The 20,336-nt window shown below is 31.5% G+C and overlaps 1 long non-coding RNA gene across 2 annotated transcripts; it reads left to right on the forward strand.

Moving 5' to 3' along the window:
• Window positions 1–14,443: 14,443 nt before the first annotated feature.
• LOC122049255 lies at window positions 14,444–16,871 on the forward strand. 2 transcript variants are annotated; one of them, XR_006130898.1, is made up of 6 exons: window positions 14,444–14,607; window positions 14,791–14,829; window positions 14,962–15,025; window positions 15,376–15,450; window positions 15,658–15,994; window positions 16,829–16,871. It is a non-coding gene; the product is annotated as an uncharacterized LOC122049255 (long non-coding RNA). The 2 variants fall into 2 exon arrangements; XR_006130897.1 differs by lacking the exon at window positions 16,829–16,871 and having other exon boundaries at window positions 14,446–14,607; window positions 15,658–15,841; window positions 15,934–15,995.
• Window positions 16,872–20,336: the final 3,465 nt, after the last annotated feature.

Here is a 20,336-nt window from a genome sequence, read left to right on the forward strand (position 1 = left end):
GATATCACTCATAACTTAAGATTTTTCTAACTTAAGATATCACTCTCCCCCTTTGGCACACATTAAAAGAATATGAACTTTAAGATTAGTTTCTATTAGGTTTTGCACCAACAATGTGTGAAAAAGACTTTCCAAAGTGTTTGTAAAAATACCTTTCAACGTATAAATAAATTTTGAAAGTTTAAGTGTATATATATATATATAGATATATATATTAAAATAATTTTCAATGTGTTTTCACAAAAAAATTGTAAAGTAAAGAGAGATTTTGTAAAAGATTATGAAAATAATTTTTCAAACTTAGTTTCAAAGATTTGCAAAAGTAATTTTTAAAGAGTACTTTTAGTCTTTCAATCAGGGATCCCCCTTAACTTGACACATTCTTAGGACTTCTTGTTAACCACAAGTAAAACTTCTTATGTGTCTAGGGGTTGATCCAAATTAAAAGAACACAAAGTTTGAAGGTGAGTTTTCAAAACATTTTCAAAAAATTTGAAAGTGATTGTGCACCAACACTTTTTAAGAAGACCTTGTCAACTTAAGTTTTAAAATGTTTACTAAGTAACACAATAATTTTTCAAAATATGTTAAGTCGTAATGATTTTTGAAAAGCATAGAGTGTTTTTTTTATATAAACTAAATTTGTAAAATAGTTTTAAAAAATGATTAAAAAAGTTTTAAAAATATTTTCAGAATATTTTTCAAATAAAATGTGAGAAGGTTATTTAAAATATTTCCGTATTTATATATTTTTCAAATATTTTTAGAAAAATAATTTTTCAAAAGATTTTACAAACATAATTCTCAAGAACACCTCCCTTGACGTTAATACTCCCCCTGAAGTCAACATTGGGTTTGGGTACCTAAGTGTTCTAGGGGATTTAGGGTTAGCAATATTTTCCTACATAATTATCTCTATATACTTGGTATAATTGTTCATTTATTAAACAAAAAGATAATTAATTTTAGATTTAGATGTATTAAAATAATTTGTTACTAATTCAACACTTATTTGTTTAAAAAGCTTAAATTTTGTATTAATTGATTTAATGACAATCTCAGTTATAATATTTATTTTATTTCTTGTTTTAAATTTAATTTAATTATTAATTAAGTTTGTAGTCAGTATTAATTTGAAGTTGAATAAATTAGTAGATTAATTAATCTGTTAATTTTTTTTAAAATAAAATTAGGAATTAAATAAATTAAATAAGTTGTTAATTTCAAGTTGTTAAATTATATTTAAGTAACAAAGACTAAGAATTAATTTTAATTTTAAGTTTGAGTTTAGTTTAAGTTTAACTGAATTAAATTTTAATTTTAATTTTAATTTTAATTTTAATTTTAAATTTAATTTTAATTTTAATTTTTAATTATATTTTAAGTGTAAATTTTAAGTTCAAAGTTTAATTTTGAACTCAATTTAAGTTTTAAGTTTAACATAATTTAATTAGTTTATTTAGTTTAGTAAATTTTAAATTTAATTTAATCAGTATTAATTTAATTAAATTTTTAGTTAAGTTGATTTTAAATTTCATTTTAAATTTCGGTTTTAGTTTTGATAAAATAATTTTTAAGTTAATTTTTAAAATGATTTTTGAAATAATCTTTAAGATAATTTTTAAAACAATTTTTAAAATAAATTTTTTAAATACTTTTTGATATAATTTTTAAGATAATTTTTAAGTTGAAATAATTTTTAAGTTAAAATAAAATTTTAAAATACATTTTAATTTAAATTATTTTTTAAGTTAAAATTATTTCTAAGTTAAAATAAAATTTTAAAATCATTTTTAATTTAAAATAATTGTTAATATAATTAATTTAATTTTTAAATAATTTTTAGAAGATTTTACAAGAATTTTTAAATAGTTTTTTTTAGAAGAATTTTTTAACAAATTTATTTTTTTAAATGATTTATAAATAATTTTAAAAGATTTTTTTTAAAAGGATTTTTAAAATGATTTTTAAATAATTTTAAAAAGACTTTTTAAAGTGATTTTTTTAAAAAAAATTAAAGTGATTTTTCAAATAATTTTTAAGGTGATTTTTAAATAATTTTTAAAGGAATTTTTAAAATTAGTTTTAAAAGAATTTTAAAAGTAATTTTTAAAAGAATTTTTAAAGTGATTTTTAAATTATTTTTAAAATGAATTTTAAATAATTTTTAAAGAAATTTTAAATCATTATTAAAATGATTTTTAAATAATTTTTAAAAGAGTTTTTTTTAAAACAAAATTTAAATGATTTTTAAATAATTTTTAAAAAATTTTAAAAATGATTTTTAAAGAATTTTTAAATAATTTTTAAAATAATATTTAAAGAATTTTTAAACTAATTTTTAAGGAGTTTAAAATAATTTTTTAAGAGTTTTTTTTAAAAAATAATTTTTAAAGAGTTTTTAAAATATTCTTTTTAAAAAAATTTAGAATAATTTTTAAAGAGTTTTTAAACTCATTTTTAAAGAGTTTAAAATAAATTTTAAATTATTTTTAAAGAATTTAAAATAATTTTTAAAGAATTTTTAAACCAATTTTTAAGGTGTTTAAAATAATTTTTAATGAGTTTTTAAATTAATTTTTAAAGAGTTTAAAATAATTTTTAAAGAGTTTTTTAAAATTATTTTTAAAGAATTTAAAATAATTTTTAAAGAGTTTTTTAAATAATTTTTAAAGAGTGTAAATTAATTTTTAAAAGTTTTTAAAATATTTTTTTTAAATAATTTTTTAAGAGTTTTTAAACTAATTTTTTAAAGAGTTTAAAATAATTTTTAAAGATTTTTTAAAATAATTTTTAAAGGGTTTTAAAATAATTTTTAAAGAATTTTTAAAATAACTTTTAGAGAGGTTTAAAATAATTTTTAAAGAATTTTTAAACTAATTTTTTAAAAATTTTTTAAAAGATTTTCAAAAATTTTTTAAAAAGATTTTTAAATAATTTTATAAAATGAATTTTAGAGAATTTATAAATTAATTTTTCAATACTTTTTAAAAGAGTTTTAATTGAATTTTTAAAAGATTTTTAAAATAATATTTAAAAGAGTTTTAAAAGTTTTTTTATTTTTTATTTTTGAATTTTTTTTAAAAAATACTTTTTAAAGTTTTTTTAAAAATATAATTTGATTTAATTTAATTTAATTTTAATTTAGTTAGACTTAGTTCGATTCGATTCGATTTGTTTTGATTCGATTCGAATTGGTTCGATTGATTCGATTTGATTCGATTCGATCTTAAATTAGAAAAGTTAAAACATTCCTAACCTATCTCAAACTTTTTCGAATTTCTCAAATCTTGGTAATTAACCCTTAAAAGACTCAAGTCTGACTTTAGAAAATTGTATGATACCAAGTGATATCTTAAGTTAAAAAAATCTTAAGTTAAAAAAGTTAAAACATTCCTAACCTATCTCAAACTTTTTCGAATTTCTGAAATCTTGAGAATTAACCTTTAAAAGACTCAAGCCTAACTTAAGAAAATTGTCAAACATCAAAAAGGGGGGATTGTTGGTGCAATCAACCTCTAGGATTTTGATGTTTGACAATATGACCAAGGGTTGACCTAAACATGATTTGATGTTTGGGAGAGAGAAGTCTAGTCAGGACTAGATGACTAGCAAAGGTAAGTCCTAACCAAAGGTTAGGCAAAGTTGAAGTCCCGGTGAATGAAGTCGGGCTCTAGTGAGTGAAGCTAGGCGGTGGAAATCCCGGTGAGTGAAGTCGGGCCCTAGTGAGTGAAGCTACGCGGTGGAAGTCCCGGTGAGTGAAGTCGGGCCCTAGTGAGTGAAGCTACGCGGTGGAAGTCCCGGTGAGTGAAGTCGGGCCCTAGTGAGTGAAGCTAGGTGGTGGAAGTCCCGATGAGTGAAGTCGAGCCCTAGTCAGTGAAGGTAGGTGAAGGAAGTCCTGGTGAGTGAAGCCAGACCCTAGTGAGTAAAGCTAGGTAGAGGAAGTCTTGATGAGTGAAGCCAGACAATGGAAGTCCTAGTGAGTGAAGCTAGGCAACCCTAGGAGGTAACCCTAGGTTATAATTGAATTATGTTAATATTGTGCTAACTCAGTGTTGCAGGGAAGCTCAACTAGGTCGACGGGTTGACCAGGTAGCTGACATGAAGTCTAGACGGGTCGAAGGGTTGATCGGACATCTGGCAGGTAAGTGAAGGTAAGTCACTGGAGGGGAGTGACTGTGAGGACGCATTCCCGGGAAGGGAACATTAGGCGTCGATCTGACTTAGACTCATTTCGGATATCTAAGTTGAGATCGTGACTAGATTCCGGTCTCGAGGAGATGGAATCTAGTTAATACTCTGCTTGTTAATTTTAAACTGTGCTAACATTATGTTTTGTAGGATAATATTATTTGCATTTTGCCTCGGACTAACTCTTTCATGCAGGAGAAAGACTTGCTGGAGAAGAGTGGTCCGAACGCTCGGAGGTCCGGGCGCCCGGAATGCAATATTTATCAATTTCGTGCGTCGCCATGTGGAGTATCCTGGTTGGGTTGGTTACGTCATATTCAGGGTGCCCGAAGGGATCCGGGCGCCCCGAACCTTCTATATAAGGAGGGTAAAGGCTGGAGTCAAGAAACAACAACGAAAAGATCTTCCACTGCTTGCTCTGTCGTGCTACGCTCCTCCGACAACGCGCTTTTCTTGTCATTCCTTAGTTTTTTTCGGTATTATTTTCCTTTAAAAGCAATTGTAACTTCATCTGTATTATTTCAAATTGCTAGTGGATTGCCCATCGAAAGCACCCTTGCGTGCGGACCTTGGAGTAGGAGTCGACAAAGGCTCCGAACCAAGTAAAAAACTACTTGTGTCACTCTTTCTTTTCGTTTATTTTTTTTCGTTGTGCGCTTACTCTACGAAAGTTTTTAATCGTTATTTACCCCTCTCCCCTCTAGCGAAACTCACGATCCAACAAAGAGCACTCTAAATTTTGAGTCCTATTGAACTTTTAAAGCCTTGAAACTCTTAAAAGAGGAGAGAGAGAAAAAATCTCAAAAAGAGAATTCACAACTTGAGAATTGAGTGAGTTGAGTGGAAGGAATGAGGCTTGTTTTATAGGGATGAAGGTTGCTCTCAAGAGAGGAAATGTTACTTGCAAGAGGTGAAAGGATATGAGATGTGTCTTTTCTCTTAAACATTTTCATTATGATAATTAATTTAATTAATTTGATTAACTATTTACTTAATCTATTGTAAATATTAATTAATCAATTAATTAATATCACAAAGATTAATCTTTTAATCAATTAATTAATTAATCAATTGAATTAATTATAATTTCATACCCCTCAATAGTTCCACATACTCAAGTTGGCGTTCATCCATGATTCCAACTCGTGTGTGAGTCAAACTTCCGTCCGATCATATCAGACCAACCCTTTATTAGACATTAATTTCTCATTCACTCGAGAAATTAGTTTATGACGGTCTACTCATGAAATAACAGTCTTATCCCTATTAATTTATTGGTCACCAAATTCCAACAATTTCCCATATGAATGGAAATTATGAATAAGTTTCAAGTCTCAAACAAGAGTTTCGTCAGAAGACTATTGCATCAAGAGAGGTAGCTTGTAGCTTTGAACCTTCCGTAGTGGAATACGATTAGATTTACTTGGCTGCCTAATGAACTATGTTTTGAATTGTTCAGCCGTTGGTGTAAACCAAGATAATCATATCCACACAATAGCTCCCTAGGCTTTTATCAGTTTTCTATCGTGCCTGTTTTGGCCATGGACAAATCTTGGGATTCATAAGTGTTTCATTGGAGTGACCTGTCTTCACACTTATATAGATGATCTCCTATTAAGAGTATCCTACAATATCCTAGTATACCCTTTTTGGTAGAATATAGGAATCATTAAGAACTTTTGTTCATTTTTTACTCATTTTATAGGTTGCACCTTTTGTCTCTAGGAATGAGTTAGAGTAATTACTCCTAGGTGCCTCGAATCTTGTAGCTTAGCTATTCCTTTTGAATTATGATCTAGGATCTTCGATCAACATGGTTGGGTTACCACTACTCAATTTAAATGTTGAGTTTTAGACTCATTCCCCTAGACATGCAGTATAATTGCTCTCTTGGTAAGCATTAGCGGATCCACACAATTCTCCATATTCAATGGAGATGTTACCACTAGAGATCTACAGTTTAATGGTACTTACCATTTTACACTAGTGTCCTTCTCATAATTTTTTAGATGTCATAATGTATCATATATATTGGCACATATCGATACATTTTATGCAATTAATTCTTTGAGCCCCTAATTTGGATATTTATATTCAAATACCCCCTACATTTATTAGTTACCACCGACATTTATAGGCTTTATTAGAAGGTTTGTGACCTTTCAATGCCTTATAGAGATTTTTCATTTCTATCTCATTGGGGCATGTGGTTTACTGAGAGGACAACTTCCCCCACAATTTTTAGGATAATCCCAAAACTTTTTAACATAGCTTTTATCATCTTCTTAATGTTTAAGGCATTATTGTTGAATTGAGGTGAATATGATATAGTCAATTATTGAATGTTGCTCTTCCTTGAGAAATATTCCTTGAACAATATCCTACATTCTCTCCCTCAATCACTATGGATGATCTTAGTTAATTGATTTTTTCCAACCACATTTCTAGTATTTTATAAAACATTCAAGGGGCCTCAATCTTGCTCAAAAGCAAGTCTCCATAACTTTAATCTTCTGATTTCACCGAGTTAAAACTATGGTTGTCTAATCATAATGAATGGATGATGATCATGATTACATTTATTATAAAAAAAATGTTGAATCTAGAAAGTATGCATCACTTGGTCTTTTAATTTCACTGAGCTAGAGCTATGATCGTCTAATTGGAGTATTGACTAGGATTGTATTTACTCGACGAGAGATATTCGACTCAAGAAGTATACATCCCTTGGTCTTCCAATCTCATCGAGCCAAACTGTGGTGACCTGATCGGAGTGTTGACCAAGATTATATTTACTCTTCATGAGACACTCGACTCAAGAAGTATACATCTCTTAGTCTTCTAATCTTATTGAGCCAAAGCTGTGGTCGTCTGATTGGAGTGTTGACTAGGATTGCATTACTCTTAGAGAGATATTTGACTCAAAAAATATACATTCCTTAGTCTTCCATTCTTATTGAGCCAAAGCCGTGATCATCTGATTGGAGTGTTGACCAGAATTATATTACTTTTTGAGAGACATTTGACTCAAGAAATATACATCTCTTGGTCTTCCAATTTCATCGAGCCAAAGCTACGATCGTCTAATTATAGTGCTGACCAGGATTGTATTACTCTTCAAGAGATACCCGACTTAAGAAGTATACATCTCTTGGTCTTCCAATCTTATCAGGTCAAAGCTACTGTTGTCTGATTGGAGTGTTGACCAGGACTGTATTACTCTTTGAGAGATACTTGACTCAAGAAGTATATATCCCTTGGTCTTTCAATCTTATCGAGTCAAAGCTGTGGTCGTCTGATTGGAGTGCTGACTAGGATTATATTACTTTTTGAGAGATACTCGACTCAAGAAGTATACATCCCCTGATCTTCCAATCTTATTGAGCCAAAGCTGCGGTCATCTGATTAGAGTGCCGATTAGGATTGTATTACTCTTTGAGAGATACTCGACTCAAGAAGTATATATCCCTTGGTCTTCCAATCTTGTCGAGTCATAGCTGTAGTCATTTGCTTGGAGTGCTGACCATGATTGCATCTATTCTTTATGAGACACTTGACTCAATTCTTAGTCACTTGTAACACATGTGATGTAATCCTTCTAACTCATCTATTTTGACATCCACTTAAGTTTTATTGAATCAGACTCAAGTTTAGCTTTTTACTAACTGGTCTTGATTTTTTATTTGAGACTTTCATTATCCCCCCTTTTTGGATAGTTTAAATTCACAATTCTCAACTTTGTGATTTTAGTCAAATGACCCTTAATCTTGCCATTATTTTTACATTATACCCATGGTATAATTTTATCATCCTTCCTTTTAAGGCATGGTTCTCATATAGGAAAATTATATTCTTCTTTGCGAGTAACTCTTCCATCTCTTAAGGTTCATTTTAGATGCGTTAGGATATCTTTTGATAGTAATCTTAAAAGATACATTTTCTTCAAGTAATATAGTGTCTTTTACTATCATCACTTGAAGATGATTAAGGAGAATTTCTCCAATTTCTCTCCAGTATGAGTGGGACCCACGATTGTCATAACTGCCAATATCGTCTTAAGATTGTTAAAAAATTTTATATGGGTATGGATCTTTCGTGTTGATCCAACAATTGGGCCCGATTAGTCATCTCGATGATGAGTCGATGACTTGAACCGGTGGAGGTATGGCAATGTGGACATTGTCCCATTTATACTCTCGGCATCCCCTTTCGGTTATCGATGTACCCCTTCAGGTAAGAGACATACTCTTCTTAGTATTGTCGTTATCAACCTAATATCGTCGGTCGCAACCCCTTTGGTTAAACTTATCCCTAAGGATAATAGTATTAAGGTCTAGGTGAAGGCTAGACCTTCTTTTCTTAAGACGATATTGCCCCGCCTAGGTGCTTACAGTTTATTGGTAATCGTCTCCCAAGATACAATGACTTGCGTCTCGAAATATGAGCACTCCAAATTTCGAGCTCTGTTGAACTTTTGAAGCCTTGAAACTTTTAAAAGAGGAGAGAGAGAAGAGAACCCAAGATGAAAATTCACAACTTGAGAATTGAGTGAGTTGAGTGGAAGGAATAAGATTTATTTTATAGGGATGAAGGGTTACTCCCCAAAAGTGAAAGGTTTCTTCCAAGAAGTGAAAGAATATGAGATGTGTCTTTTCTATTAAATCTTTTCACTTAAACTATTTCCAAGAGGTGAAAGAATATAATAGATTAATCTGATTAACTAGTTTCTTAATCTAATATAAATATTAATTAATTAATTAATATCGTAATGATGAATTTTTTTAAATAATTAATTAATTATAATTTTATATCCCTTAATAGTTTTACCTATTCGAATTAACGTTCATCTATAATTTTAATTCGTCTATGAGTCAAATTTCCGTCTGGATCATATCAAATCAACCTTATTAGATATTAATTTTTAGTTTATTCAAAAAAATTAGTTTACGACGATTACCTTAAAAAAACACTTATCCCTATTAGGGGATGCCCTAACATTGAATATTTAGAAAAATCTAAACGTATGTCTTTCCATTTTTTAAGTGGTACCGTGTAAGTCATGAACGACTTTCAATATAATTTATATTTGCTAACCACCATAATAATAATAATAATAATAATAATAATAATAATAATAATAATAATAATAAAATCCCAAAAATATGATACATTAATCAATAAGAAAATAAAAATTAGAGAAAGGTAAACGAGTGTGATGCCAGGAGAGAGGTCGGTGGCACTTGCATGACGCGTGCAAGCAAAACGAAAAAACAAAGTCGAGAATATAGGTAATTAAGGGAAGCGGTTGGGAGATGTTTTCTTTTAGTATTATTTACTTAAAAAAAAATATCCTAATTGTAAAATTATCAATAAAGCGTATTTTTTTAATAGTGTTAATTTTTTCCTATTATTTCCGTCTAAATTTTATATTATTTTTCAATGCATAAATTTGATATAGGAAAATATCAAATCTATGCTGGACATGATATTAAATCATATCTAGCCAGCATGGATATGATATTTTTCATATCAAATTCAATATGCATGATATAGAAAAATATTAAAATCAGTGTGTGCCTGATATGAAAAATATGATATTGGACCATATCAAGTCTAGAGTAGGTCTGATATGGGCAAATATTAAACCCATCATAGGCCTTATATTAGATCATATCAGGTCCAACGATGGACTTAATATGTAAACATATCAAGCCCTTTTTAATCCTATAGAGAGGGGATTATTGGAAAACGATGAGAGAAAAGGGGGATTTAGTAGGTTGGCAGGAGTCACTACAAAAAAATACAACTTTGGGGACAAACATTTGGAACGAAAAAAATTCGTCCTAAAATTGGAACAAATTTAGGGTCGAAAATAAATTTTGACCCAAATAACCAACAAAACTTGCAACAAAAAAATTTCGTTTCAAGTTTGCAACATAAAAATAATTCGTTGCTAAATTCGTCCCCAAATCTGGAACGAAAAAATAATTTTGTCCCAAATTTAGGGATAAATATTGGATTCGTCCCAAATTTAGGAACGAATCGAAGATTCATCCCAAATTCTGGGACGAATCTAGGATTTGTCCCAAAATTTGGGACGAATCCAGAATTCGTCCCAAACCTAAAATTATTTTTAAATAATTAAAATGAAACATGTAAGGCTTAAATATGGACCTAGAGACCTCGGAATTTGATGAAACAAGTTTCTATGCATTGGTATCATTGAGCTAATCGTAAATACGTCATCATCCATAATTTTTAATTATTATTTTCAGTAATTTGAATTTTTAACACCAAATAAGGTCAAATTGGGATTAAAAAATTCCAAATATATATATATTTGTTAAAAAATATTTTTATTGATATATTTATGATCATGACAATGAGACGAGCACATAGAAACTTGTTTAATCAAATTCCGATGTCTCTAGGTCCGTATTTAAGCCGTCCAAGTTTGTTTATTTTTTAATAAAATGATTAAATTTTTGGGACGAATTCTGGATTCGTCCCAAAATTTGGGACGAATCCAGAATTCGTCCCAAACCTAAAATTATTTTTAAATAATTAAAATGAAACATGTAAGGCTTAAATATGGACCTAGAGACCTCGGAATTTGATGAAACAAGTTTCTATGCATTCGTATCGTTGAGCTGATCGTAAATACGTCATCATCCATAATTTTTAATTATTATTTTCAGTAATTTGAATTTTTAACACCAAATTAGGTCAAATTGGGATTAAAAAAATTCCAAATATATATATATTTGGTAAAAAATATTTTTATTGATAGATTTATGATCATGACAATGAGATGAGCATATAGAAACTTATTTCATCAAATTCCGATGTCTCTAGGTCCGTATTTAACTCGTCCAAGTTTGTTTATTTTTTAAAAAAATGATTAAATTTTTGGGACGAATTCTGGATTCGTCCCAAATTTTGGGACGAATTCCTGGATTCGTCCCAAAATTTGGGAAGAATCCAGAATTTCGTCCCAAACCTAAAATTATTTTTAAATAATTAAAATGAAACATGTAAGGCTTAAATATGGACCTAGAGACCTCGGAATTTGATGAAACAAGTTTCTATGCATTCGTATCGTTGAGCTGATCGTAAATACGTCATCATCCATAATTTTTAATTATTATTTTCAGTAATTTGAATTTTTAACACCAAATTAGGTCAAATTGGGATTAAAAAATTCCAAATATATATATATTTGGTAAAAAATATTTTTATTGATAGATTTATGATCATGACAATGAGGCGAGCACATAGAAACTTGTTTCATCAAATTCCGATATCTCTATGTAGATATTTTTTAAAACATCTATAGATTGATACTAACTAAAAATGTGTTGTGTACTGAACGTTTGTAAATTAGTGTCCGAAAACTTAAATAAGGACCTAGAGACCTCGGAATTTGATGAAACAAGTTTCTATGCATCTGTATCGTTGAGCTGATCGTAAATACATCATCATCCATAATTTTTAATTATTATTTTCAGTGATTTGAATTTTTAACACCAAATTAGGTCAAATTGGGATTAAAAAATTCCAAATATATATATATATGGTAAAAAATATTTTTATTGATAGATTTATGATCATGACAATGAGGCGAGCACATAGAAACTTGTTTCATCAAATTCCGATATCTCTATGTAGATATTTTTAAAACATCTATAGATTGATACTAACTAAAAATGTGTTGTGTACTGAACGTTTGTAAATTAGTGTCCGAAAACTTAAATAAGGACCTAGAGACCTCGGAATTTGATGAAACAAGTTTTTATGCATCCGTATCGTTGAGCTGATCGTAAATACATCATCATCCATAATTTTTAATTATTATTTTCAGTGATTTGAATTTTTAACACCAAATTAGGTCAAATTGGGATTAAAAAATTCCAAATATATATATATTTGGTAAAAAATATTTTTATTGATAGATTTATGATCATGACAATGAGGCGAGCACATAGAAACTTGTTTCATCAAATTCCGATATCTCTATGTAGATATTTTTTAAAACATCTATAGATTGATACTAACTAAAAATGTGTTGTGTACTGAACGTTTGTAAATTAGTGTCCGAAAACTTAAATAAGGACCTAGAGACTGAATTCCTGGATTCGTCCCAAATTTGGGACGAATCCAGAATTCGTCCCAAACCTAAAATTATTTTTAAATAATTAAAATGAAACATGTAAGGCTTAAATATGGACCTAGAGACCTCGGAATTTGATGAAACAAGTTTCTATGCATTGGTATCGTTGAGCTAATCGTAAATACGTCATCATCCATAATTTTTAATTATTATTTTCAGTAATTTGAATTTTTAACACCAAATAAGGTCAAATTGGGATTAAAAAATTCCAAATATATATATATTTGTTAAAAAATATTTTTATTGATAGATTTATGATCATGACAATGAGACGAGCACATAGAAACTTATTTCATCAAATTCCGATGTCTCTAGGTCCGTATTTAAGCCGTCCAAGTTTGTTTATTTTTTAATAAAATGATTAAATTTTTGGGACGAATTCTGGATTCGTCCCAATAATAGAAAATTCTATTAGATTCCTCTAAAAACAGGGACGAATCATATAAAACTAAAAATTATTTTAAATAATTAAAATGAAAGTTAAGGCTTAAATATGGACCTAGAGACCTCGGAATTTGATGAAACAAGTTTCTATGCATTCGTATCGTTGAGCTGATCGTAAATACGTCATCATCCATAATTTTTAATTATTATTTTCAGTAATTTGAATTTTTAACACCAAATTAGGTCAAATTAGGATTAAAAAATTCCAAATATATATATATTTTGTAAAAAATATTTTTATTGATAGATTTATGATCATGACAATGAGGCGAGCACATAGAAACTTGTTTCATCAAATTCCAATATCTCTATGTAGATATTTTTTAAAACATCTATAGATTGATACTAACTAAAAATGTGTTGTGTACTGAACGTTTGTAAATTAGTGTCCGAAAACTTAAATAAGGACCTAGAGACCTCGGAATTTGATGAAACAAGTTTCTATGCATCCGTATCGTTGAGCTGATCGTAAATACATCATCATCCATAATTTTTAATTATTATTTTCAGTGATTTGAATTTTTAACACCAAATTAGGTCAAATTGGGATTAAAAAATTCCATATATATATATATTTGGTAAAAAATATTTTTATTGATAGATTTATGATCATGACAATGAGACGAGCAATAGAAACTTGTTTCATCAAATTCCGATGTCTCTAGGTCCGTATTTAAGCCGTCCAAGTTTGTTTATTTTTTAAAAAAATGATTAAATTTTTGGGACGAATCCAGAATTCGTCCCAAACCTAAAATATTTTTAAATAATTAAAATGAAACATGTAAGGCTTAAATATGGACCTAGAGACCTCGGAATTTGATGAAACAAGTTTCTATGCATTGGTATCGTTGAGCTAATCGTAAATACGTCATCATCCATAATTTTTAATTATTATTTTCAGTAATTTGAATTTTTAACACCAAATAAGGTCAAATTGGGATTAAAAAATTCCAAATATATATATATTTGTTAAAAAATATTTTTATTGATAGATTTATGATCATGACAATGAGACGAGCACATAGAAACTTGTTTCATTAAATTCCGATATCTCTAGGTCCGTATTTAAGCCGTCCAAGTTTGTTTATTTTTTAATAAAATGATTAAATTTTTGGGACGAATTCTGGATTCGTCCCAAAATTTGGGACGAATCTAGAATTCGTCCCAAACCTAAAATTATTTTTAAATAATTAAAATGAAACATGTAAGGCTTAAATATGGACCTAGAGACCTCAGAATTTGATGAAACAAGTTTCTATGCATTGGTATCATTGAGCTAATCGTAAATACGTCATCATCCATAATTTTTAATTATTATTTTCAGTAATTTGAATTTTTAACACCAAATAAGGTCAAATTGGGATTAAAAAATTCCAAATATATATATATTTGGTAAAAAATATTTTTATTGATAGATTTACGATCAGGACAATGATACGAACGCATAGAAACTTGTTTCATTAAATTCCGATGTCTCTAGGTCTGTATTTATTCCTTTTGATTTTTTCCCTTTTTTATTAAAAAATAAAATAAATTCTGGGATGAATCCAGGATTCGTCCCAGATTTTGGGACGAATCCAGGATTCGTCCCAGATTAGGGTCGAAATTGGGAACAAAAAAATTTTGATGCTAATAACCCTATGTCTATATCCCATTCCGATTCTTGTTTTCTTCCCCATTTCTTTCTCCCCCGTTCCCCTTCCAACCTGCGATTTCCAGGGTTTCGGCCACATCTCCAACCGACGATGGCGGCGTGATATGCGACGACCGCTTGATCTCCGGCCGTGGAAGGTTTTCGATTGGTAAGCCCACTGCTCTCGAATCTCCCTCTCTCCGGCGCGTGCTGGCCGCCGCTAGGCGCTGCCTGCCCGGCGGCGCTGCCTGTCCGGCGCCAGGCGCTGCCTGGACGGCGCCAGGCGCTGGCTGGCCGGCGTCTGGCCGCCGGCGTGGGCCTTGCCGTGGCTAACCGCCGTCTCCCTCTGCAGTTGAAGAAGAAGCCCAAGATCATGCAGCAGCATCTTGATGTAAGTTTCCTATAAAAACATGCTTGTTTTCCTAAATTTGGTTTGATTTCTCGCACTTGACTTAGGATTGATCTCTTTTCTGCTCTTTACCATTGATATGCGCCTTCTCTTATGCTTGATTTGCCTCTGCAGTATTGTTTCCCTGGTTTATGGCTATCCAAGATAACTCCTCGATCCTACAAAGCCAATGAATAAGGTTAGTTTTATTTGTCCTCGATTCTGCAAGGGTTAGAGATCGTTGATGAGGGTTTTAGTTCTAGAAACTAGTAAGAGCTCAGTTAAATGATTTTAGATTTGCCATTTATTTATTAAGAATCGTTTCAGATAACTCAGAGACTCTTTGACGAGATGACTAATCAAAATGGTATATCCAAATCTTTGCTAAGAAATCAACACCAAGTACATTGTTCAGGATTTCATTGTGATTTCTTCAATAATATGTTTTTAATTTTTAGTTTCTATTTTTTTTAATGAAATGAGAATTGAATTATTTGTAGAAAATATTGACTTTCATGCGTATTAATCAGTACATGTTTTCAATTGCAGACATGTGTTCTTATAGTCCGTATACATTGTGAAGGTTGTAAGGATAGGTCAGGAAGAAGGTGCAGAAGGTTCAAGGTAAGTTGTGGGGTTCAGTTGTATTTTATTCGTTGTTTAATTGGTTTATTGTTTGGTTGGGTTCATGTGGTACATGGAAGCAATAAATAACATATTGTTGTAGGAGCTTTGTTGATTCTTTGAAAATGTGAACTCAATTTTACTCTGTTTCAATTATGTTTCATATTCTGTTATTTACTTGAGTTATGCTTGTATTGTAATTCAAAGAAGGAAAATGTTTGTCTGGCAAACTCTATATCTGAAATGCATAAATTTGGAGCAATCTATAATATCAAATGGTTCTCATACTTTGGCACATGAATCCAATGATTTGGGTAAAAAAGATAAAAAGAAGAAAGGAACAAAAAGAGGAAGGCACTTTGATAGAGATTCTCGAGCTACTAATCCAGAGGTTCGTTTGGAGTCTCTAACTAGGCAATATGAATGAAGTCTCTAATACTCTAACTTTATTTTTGTCCTGATTTGATAATGTTGTTTGTGCAGGTCTCAATTTGGTGTGATCTCACTGTAGTTGAAGACAGCTGTATTTGTTCACCTCTTTTCGGTATTCCTAAGTTCATTAATATGCATTTACTGATCTATATATACAGTTAGCTTTAAATAATTATGTTATAGTTGTTTAATTATATAAAGTTAACTTTAAATAATTATGTTAAAGTTAGCTTTAAATAGTTGTTTAATTGTGTTCCTTCTTTTGATAAGCTGCTCTTTCTTGTTTTGTCTTCAATGATAATGATGCATAAAAGTTCTGAATTTGATCTATGTACAGTCTCAAAACTATATAGATACATAAAAGTTCTATATTTCATCTAGAATTATATCACACTATTCTAAAATTCTTTACTAGATAACGATGCATCCTCCTACCTTAATATTTTGCAAAGAGTTGTTAAAAATGTGCTAAAGTTATTCATATGAAATTGTCAACTAGTTAACACAATGAAAGGAACAATTATTTTAAACATCCTTTAGTTTACATTAAATACCAACCAAAGACAAAACTATAAATTCAGCAAATTAAAATGAAAAATAAAGTTAACTAAGTGAGAAAATTTGAACCCTAATACCATACTTCACAAGATCTCTCTCTTTTTCTCTCTATATGATGTGCCAATTATATTAGGTTGTATCATAGTTACGATACATGTACTTAGCTTCAAAATAATGCTTATAACTTTATTTACCGTTGCTATGACATGGATGATTCATATCGTTGGTAAATATGACTTTTATTAGAATTAGGGCTTTTATTAGAATGTTTAAGGAATTTCACATTTATGTTTTGTTTCCAATTATTCTTTTTACATGGCCATATCGTATACTATTTACAATATTTCTTGTTACACATAATCTAGTTTATTTGTTTGTTGTTATGTAGGCAAAGGAGATTTGATGGGGATCAAAGATTTTGTGGCACACGAAGATGACTATATGTATTCTTAGTGTTGTTGGATGGATGATGGACTTATAAAACATTGGGTTGTTGAACTTGTAAACTTTGTTGAACAAGATGGATTTTATAAACTTTGTTGAAATCTTTATATTTTTTGAATTATGAGTTGATGTGTTGAATGTTAAATTAGGATGTGTTGAATGTTAAATTAGGATGTGTTGAATGCATATTATTTGTTATTTGAATTTGGTTTTTATGTATTTGGATTGTATTGCAGAAATAAATTGAAGCTGGAAAAAATATTTGATATAGGGACGAATTTGGCAACGAAAATGATTTGTCCCAATTCTATCGTAATTTGGGATAAAATTATTTTCGTCCCAGAATTCGTCCCAGATTCTGGGACGAATTCTGGGACGAATCCACAAAATTCGTCCCAAAATTTGTCCCAGAATCTGGGACGAATCTACAAAATTCGTCCCAAAATTTGTCCCAGAATCTGGGACGAATTCTGGGACGAAAATTGATCTTATGATTATCAAAGAATTTGGCAAGTTTTTGTTGCCAAATTCGTTGCCAGTTTTGCAACAAATTTATTATTCGTTGCAAACTTAGGAACAAAAATGGCAACAAAAAAAATTTTGTCACCGAATTTGTCCCCAAATTCGTTGCAATATTAGGGACAAATTTGGCAACAAAATATAATTTGTCACCGAATTCGTCCCCAAATTTGTTGCAAAAATAGAGACAAATTTGGCAGAACATTTATGTGAATTCGTCCCCAAATTTGTTCCTAAGTTTGCAACAAAAATAATTTTTGTTGCAAATTTGTATACTTTTTTGCAACGAATTTGGGGACGAAAATTTTATTCGTCGCCAAATTCGTCCCCAAATTCGTTCCCAAATTTGCAACAATCCCTAATTCGTTCCAAAAGTTGGCATCAACCATTTTGGGACGAAAAAATTTTCGTCCCAAATTTTGTCCCTAAAATTTTTGCAACGAATTTTTTTTTAAAATTCGTCCCTAATTTTGTCCCAAAATGTCTTATTTTTTGTAGTGAGTGATAGAAAAGAAATAATATCATTTTTGTTACTCTGTATGGTAGTTTTAAAATTAAAGTGCTTTTTTGGGAAAATAAAAAAAATACGACCGCTCCTTTGGATAAAAAAATATCGTAAGGGAAGAGATACTGGTGCCACACAAGGAGGGAAAGAGCCAGGAGTAGGCTATACAAACTCTAATTTTTTAAATGGGTGAATACTTACATCCAGATGTTTTATTATGCCCCGTTTTAAGTTATGAAAAATTGATAAATTATGGGGTTAATTTATAATCGATCATTAAATGACTAGAGGATGGAAAAAAAAAATTTCTTGAGAACATGGGTCAGCTAGGATTAGAATCTCCAATTCTTTAAAGATTTTTGTGAGGTCCTCGAATCTCTGGATTTGTTCCTCGATATTTGACATAGTCGATTTTAGTCGACTGTCGGGACTTCCGGGAGATTGCTGCCGAGAGGAAGCAAACTGAGTTGTCGTCGAGGCTAGTGTTCGACACTATCTCCGTAAGACGATACTGATCCGCTACGGTGCTCACGGATAGCAGCAATTCGTTCCCAAGATACAACGACGACGTCTCAAAATAGTAGCACTTCAAATTTCGAGACCGGCGAACCTTCTCATAGGCTTTTTGGACTCTTCTTATGCAAGAGATGGAAGAATGATTTGAATCCAAATGCTTTTCGAATGAATGATTTCCAAGAAAGAGAGGGATCTATTTATATTGGGTGAAGAGGTAAGTAACCCTTGGTTTGGACTGATCTGGATCGTTTATTTGAAAGGGTATAACTCTTTAAAGGTCTTTTGATCTCAGCCATTAGATGACTTTTAATCTCAACCATCAGATCTGAAGAGATATAACTCTTCAGATTCTGATATGATCTCGTCCCTTGATCTCAACCGTCATATTACAACATTTAATCTGACGCTTCAGATCAAGCCTTCCCCTTCAATGCCAGATTAGAATCAGACGCTCCAGATCGCATCTACTTGCGATCTGTCCTCTTCTTTGATCCTACGGTCATCATCTGTTCGTCCAATCCAGTCATTGCTCTCTATACAGTCATGTGCCACATAGGCACTGCCTTGTCACCCGATATGTCACGTCACCACCACGTGGAGCATAAATTAAAGCTCCTCAATGCTCGCATGCAAAGTGCCCATTGCGCAGGTGGCAGGCTCGCAGGTGCGAACACTTGCTCGCCCAAGGGTAGAAAGCACCTGTGCTTTTGTATTAACAACATTAACACATCAACATATATAAGGAAATGCTGGCTCTCGCCGGTTAACAATGTGGGACTAAAATCCCATCTTTTTTCTTAATGTTAATTTGAGCACATCTTTGAACAATTAATTTCTCATTCACCCGTAATCGGTTTTGAGCAAATTAATAGTCCAGATTTATCTACGTGAAACGTAGATTTCGATTTCGAAATCAAACTTGACTTTCAATGATCGATGGCACCAAGGTTTTGGTTTGCAAAATCATATCTAACAATCCCCCACATGAATGGAAATTAATGCATATATTGCATGTATGCATGCTAACACTTTACAAGAGTCCAATCGATAAGTCAATGCATCGGGAAAGGTAGCTTGTGGTTTTGAACCTTCCGTAGTGGAATGCTATCGAGCATACTGTTGGTGCAACCTTAAGTCAAGGTTGACCTGGTTGACCCGACTCGAGTTGACCTGACTCGAGTTGTATTTTGATGTTTGACGAGAACAGAAGAGTTGTATTTTGATGGGAGATTGTTGGTGCAACCTTAGGTCAAGGTTGACCTGGTTGACCTGACTCGAGTTGACCGACTCAAGTTGTATCTTGATGTTTGACAAGAACAGAAACTTGGGAGTTTGTGGGTGCAACCCTTGGTCAAGGTTGACCTGGTTGACCCGAGGTGAGTTGTCTTGGCACGGGAAAAGTCCAAGCAGGGAGCTTGGCACGGGAGAAAATCCAAGTATGGAGACTTGGCACGGAGAAGTCCAAGTATGGGAACTTGGCAAGTGGAAGTCGGAGAGGGCTCGGTAGCTCGTTCTCCGGACTAGGTCAGAGAGGGCTCGGTAGCTCGTTCTCTGGACCGAAAGTGAAAGACGGAGAGGACTCGATAGCTAGTTCTTCGGACTAGGTCAGAGAGGGCTCGGTAGCTCGTTCTCTAGATCAGGAAGGCAGATGGAAAATCCTGGTGAGTGAAGCCAGGTGAAAATCCTAGTGAGTGAAGCCAGGTGAAAGTCCTGGTGAATGAAGCCAGGCAGATGGAAAGTCCTGGTGAGTGAAGCCAGGCAGACGGAAAAGTCCTGGTGAGTGAAGCCAGGCAGATTGGAAATCCTGGTGAGTGAAGCCAGGTGAAAACCCTAGTGAGTGAAGCTAGGTGAAAGTGAAAGTCCTGGTGAGTGAAGCCAGGTAGTTGGTGGAAGTCCTGGTGAGTGAAGCCAG

The sequence above is a fragment of the Zingiber officinale genome, chromosome 2B, assembly GCF_018446385.1.
Source record: "Zingiber officinale cultivar Zhangliang chromosome 2B, Zo_v1.1, whole genome shotgun sequence".
Taxonomy (NCBI): Eukaryota; Viridiplantae; Streptophyta; class Magnoliopsida; order Zingiberales; family Zingiberaceae; genus Zingiber; species Zingiber officinale.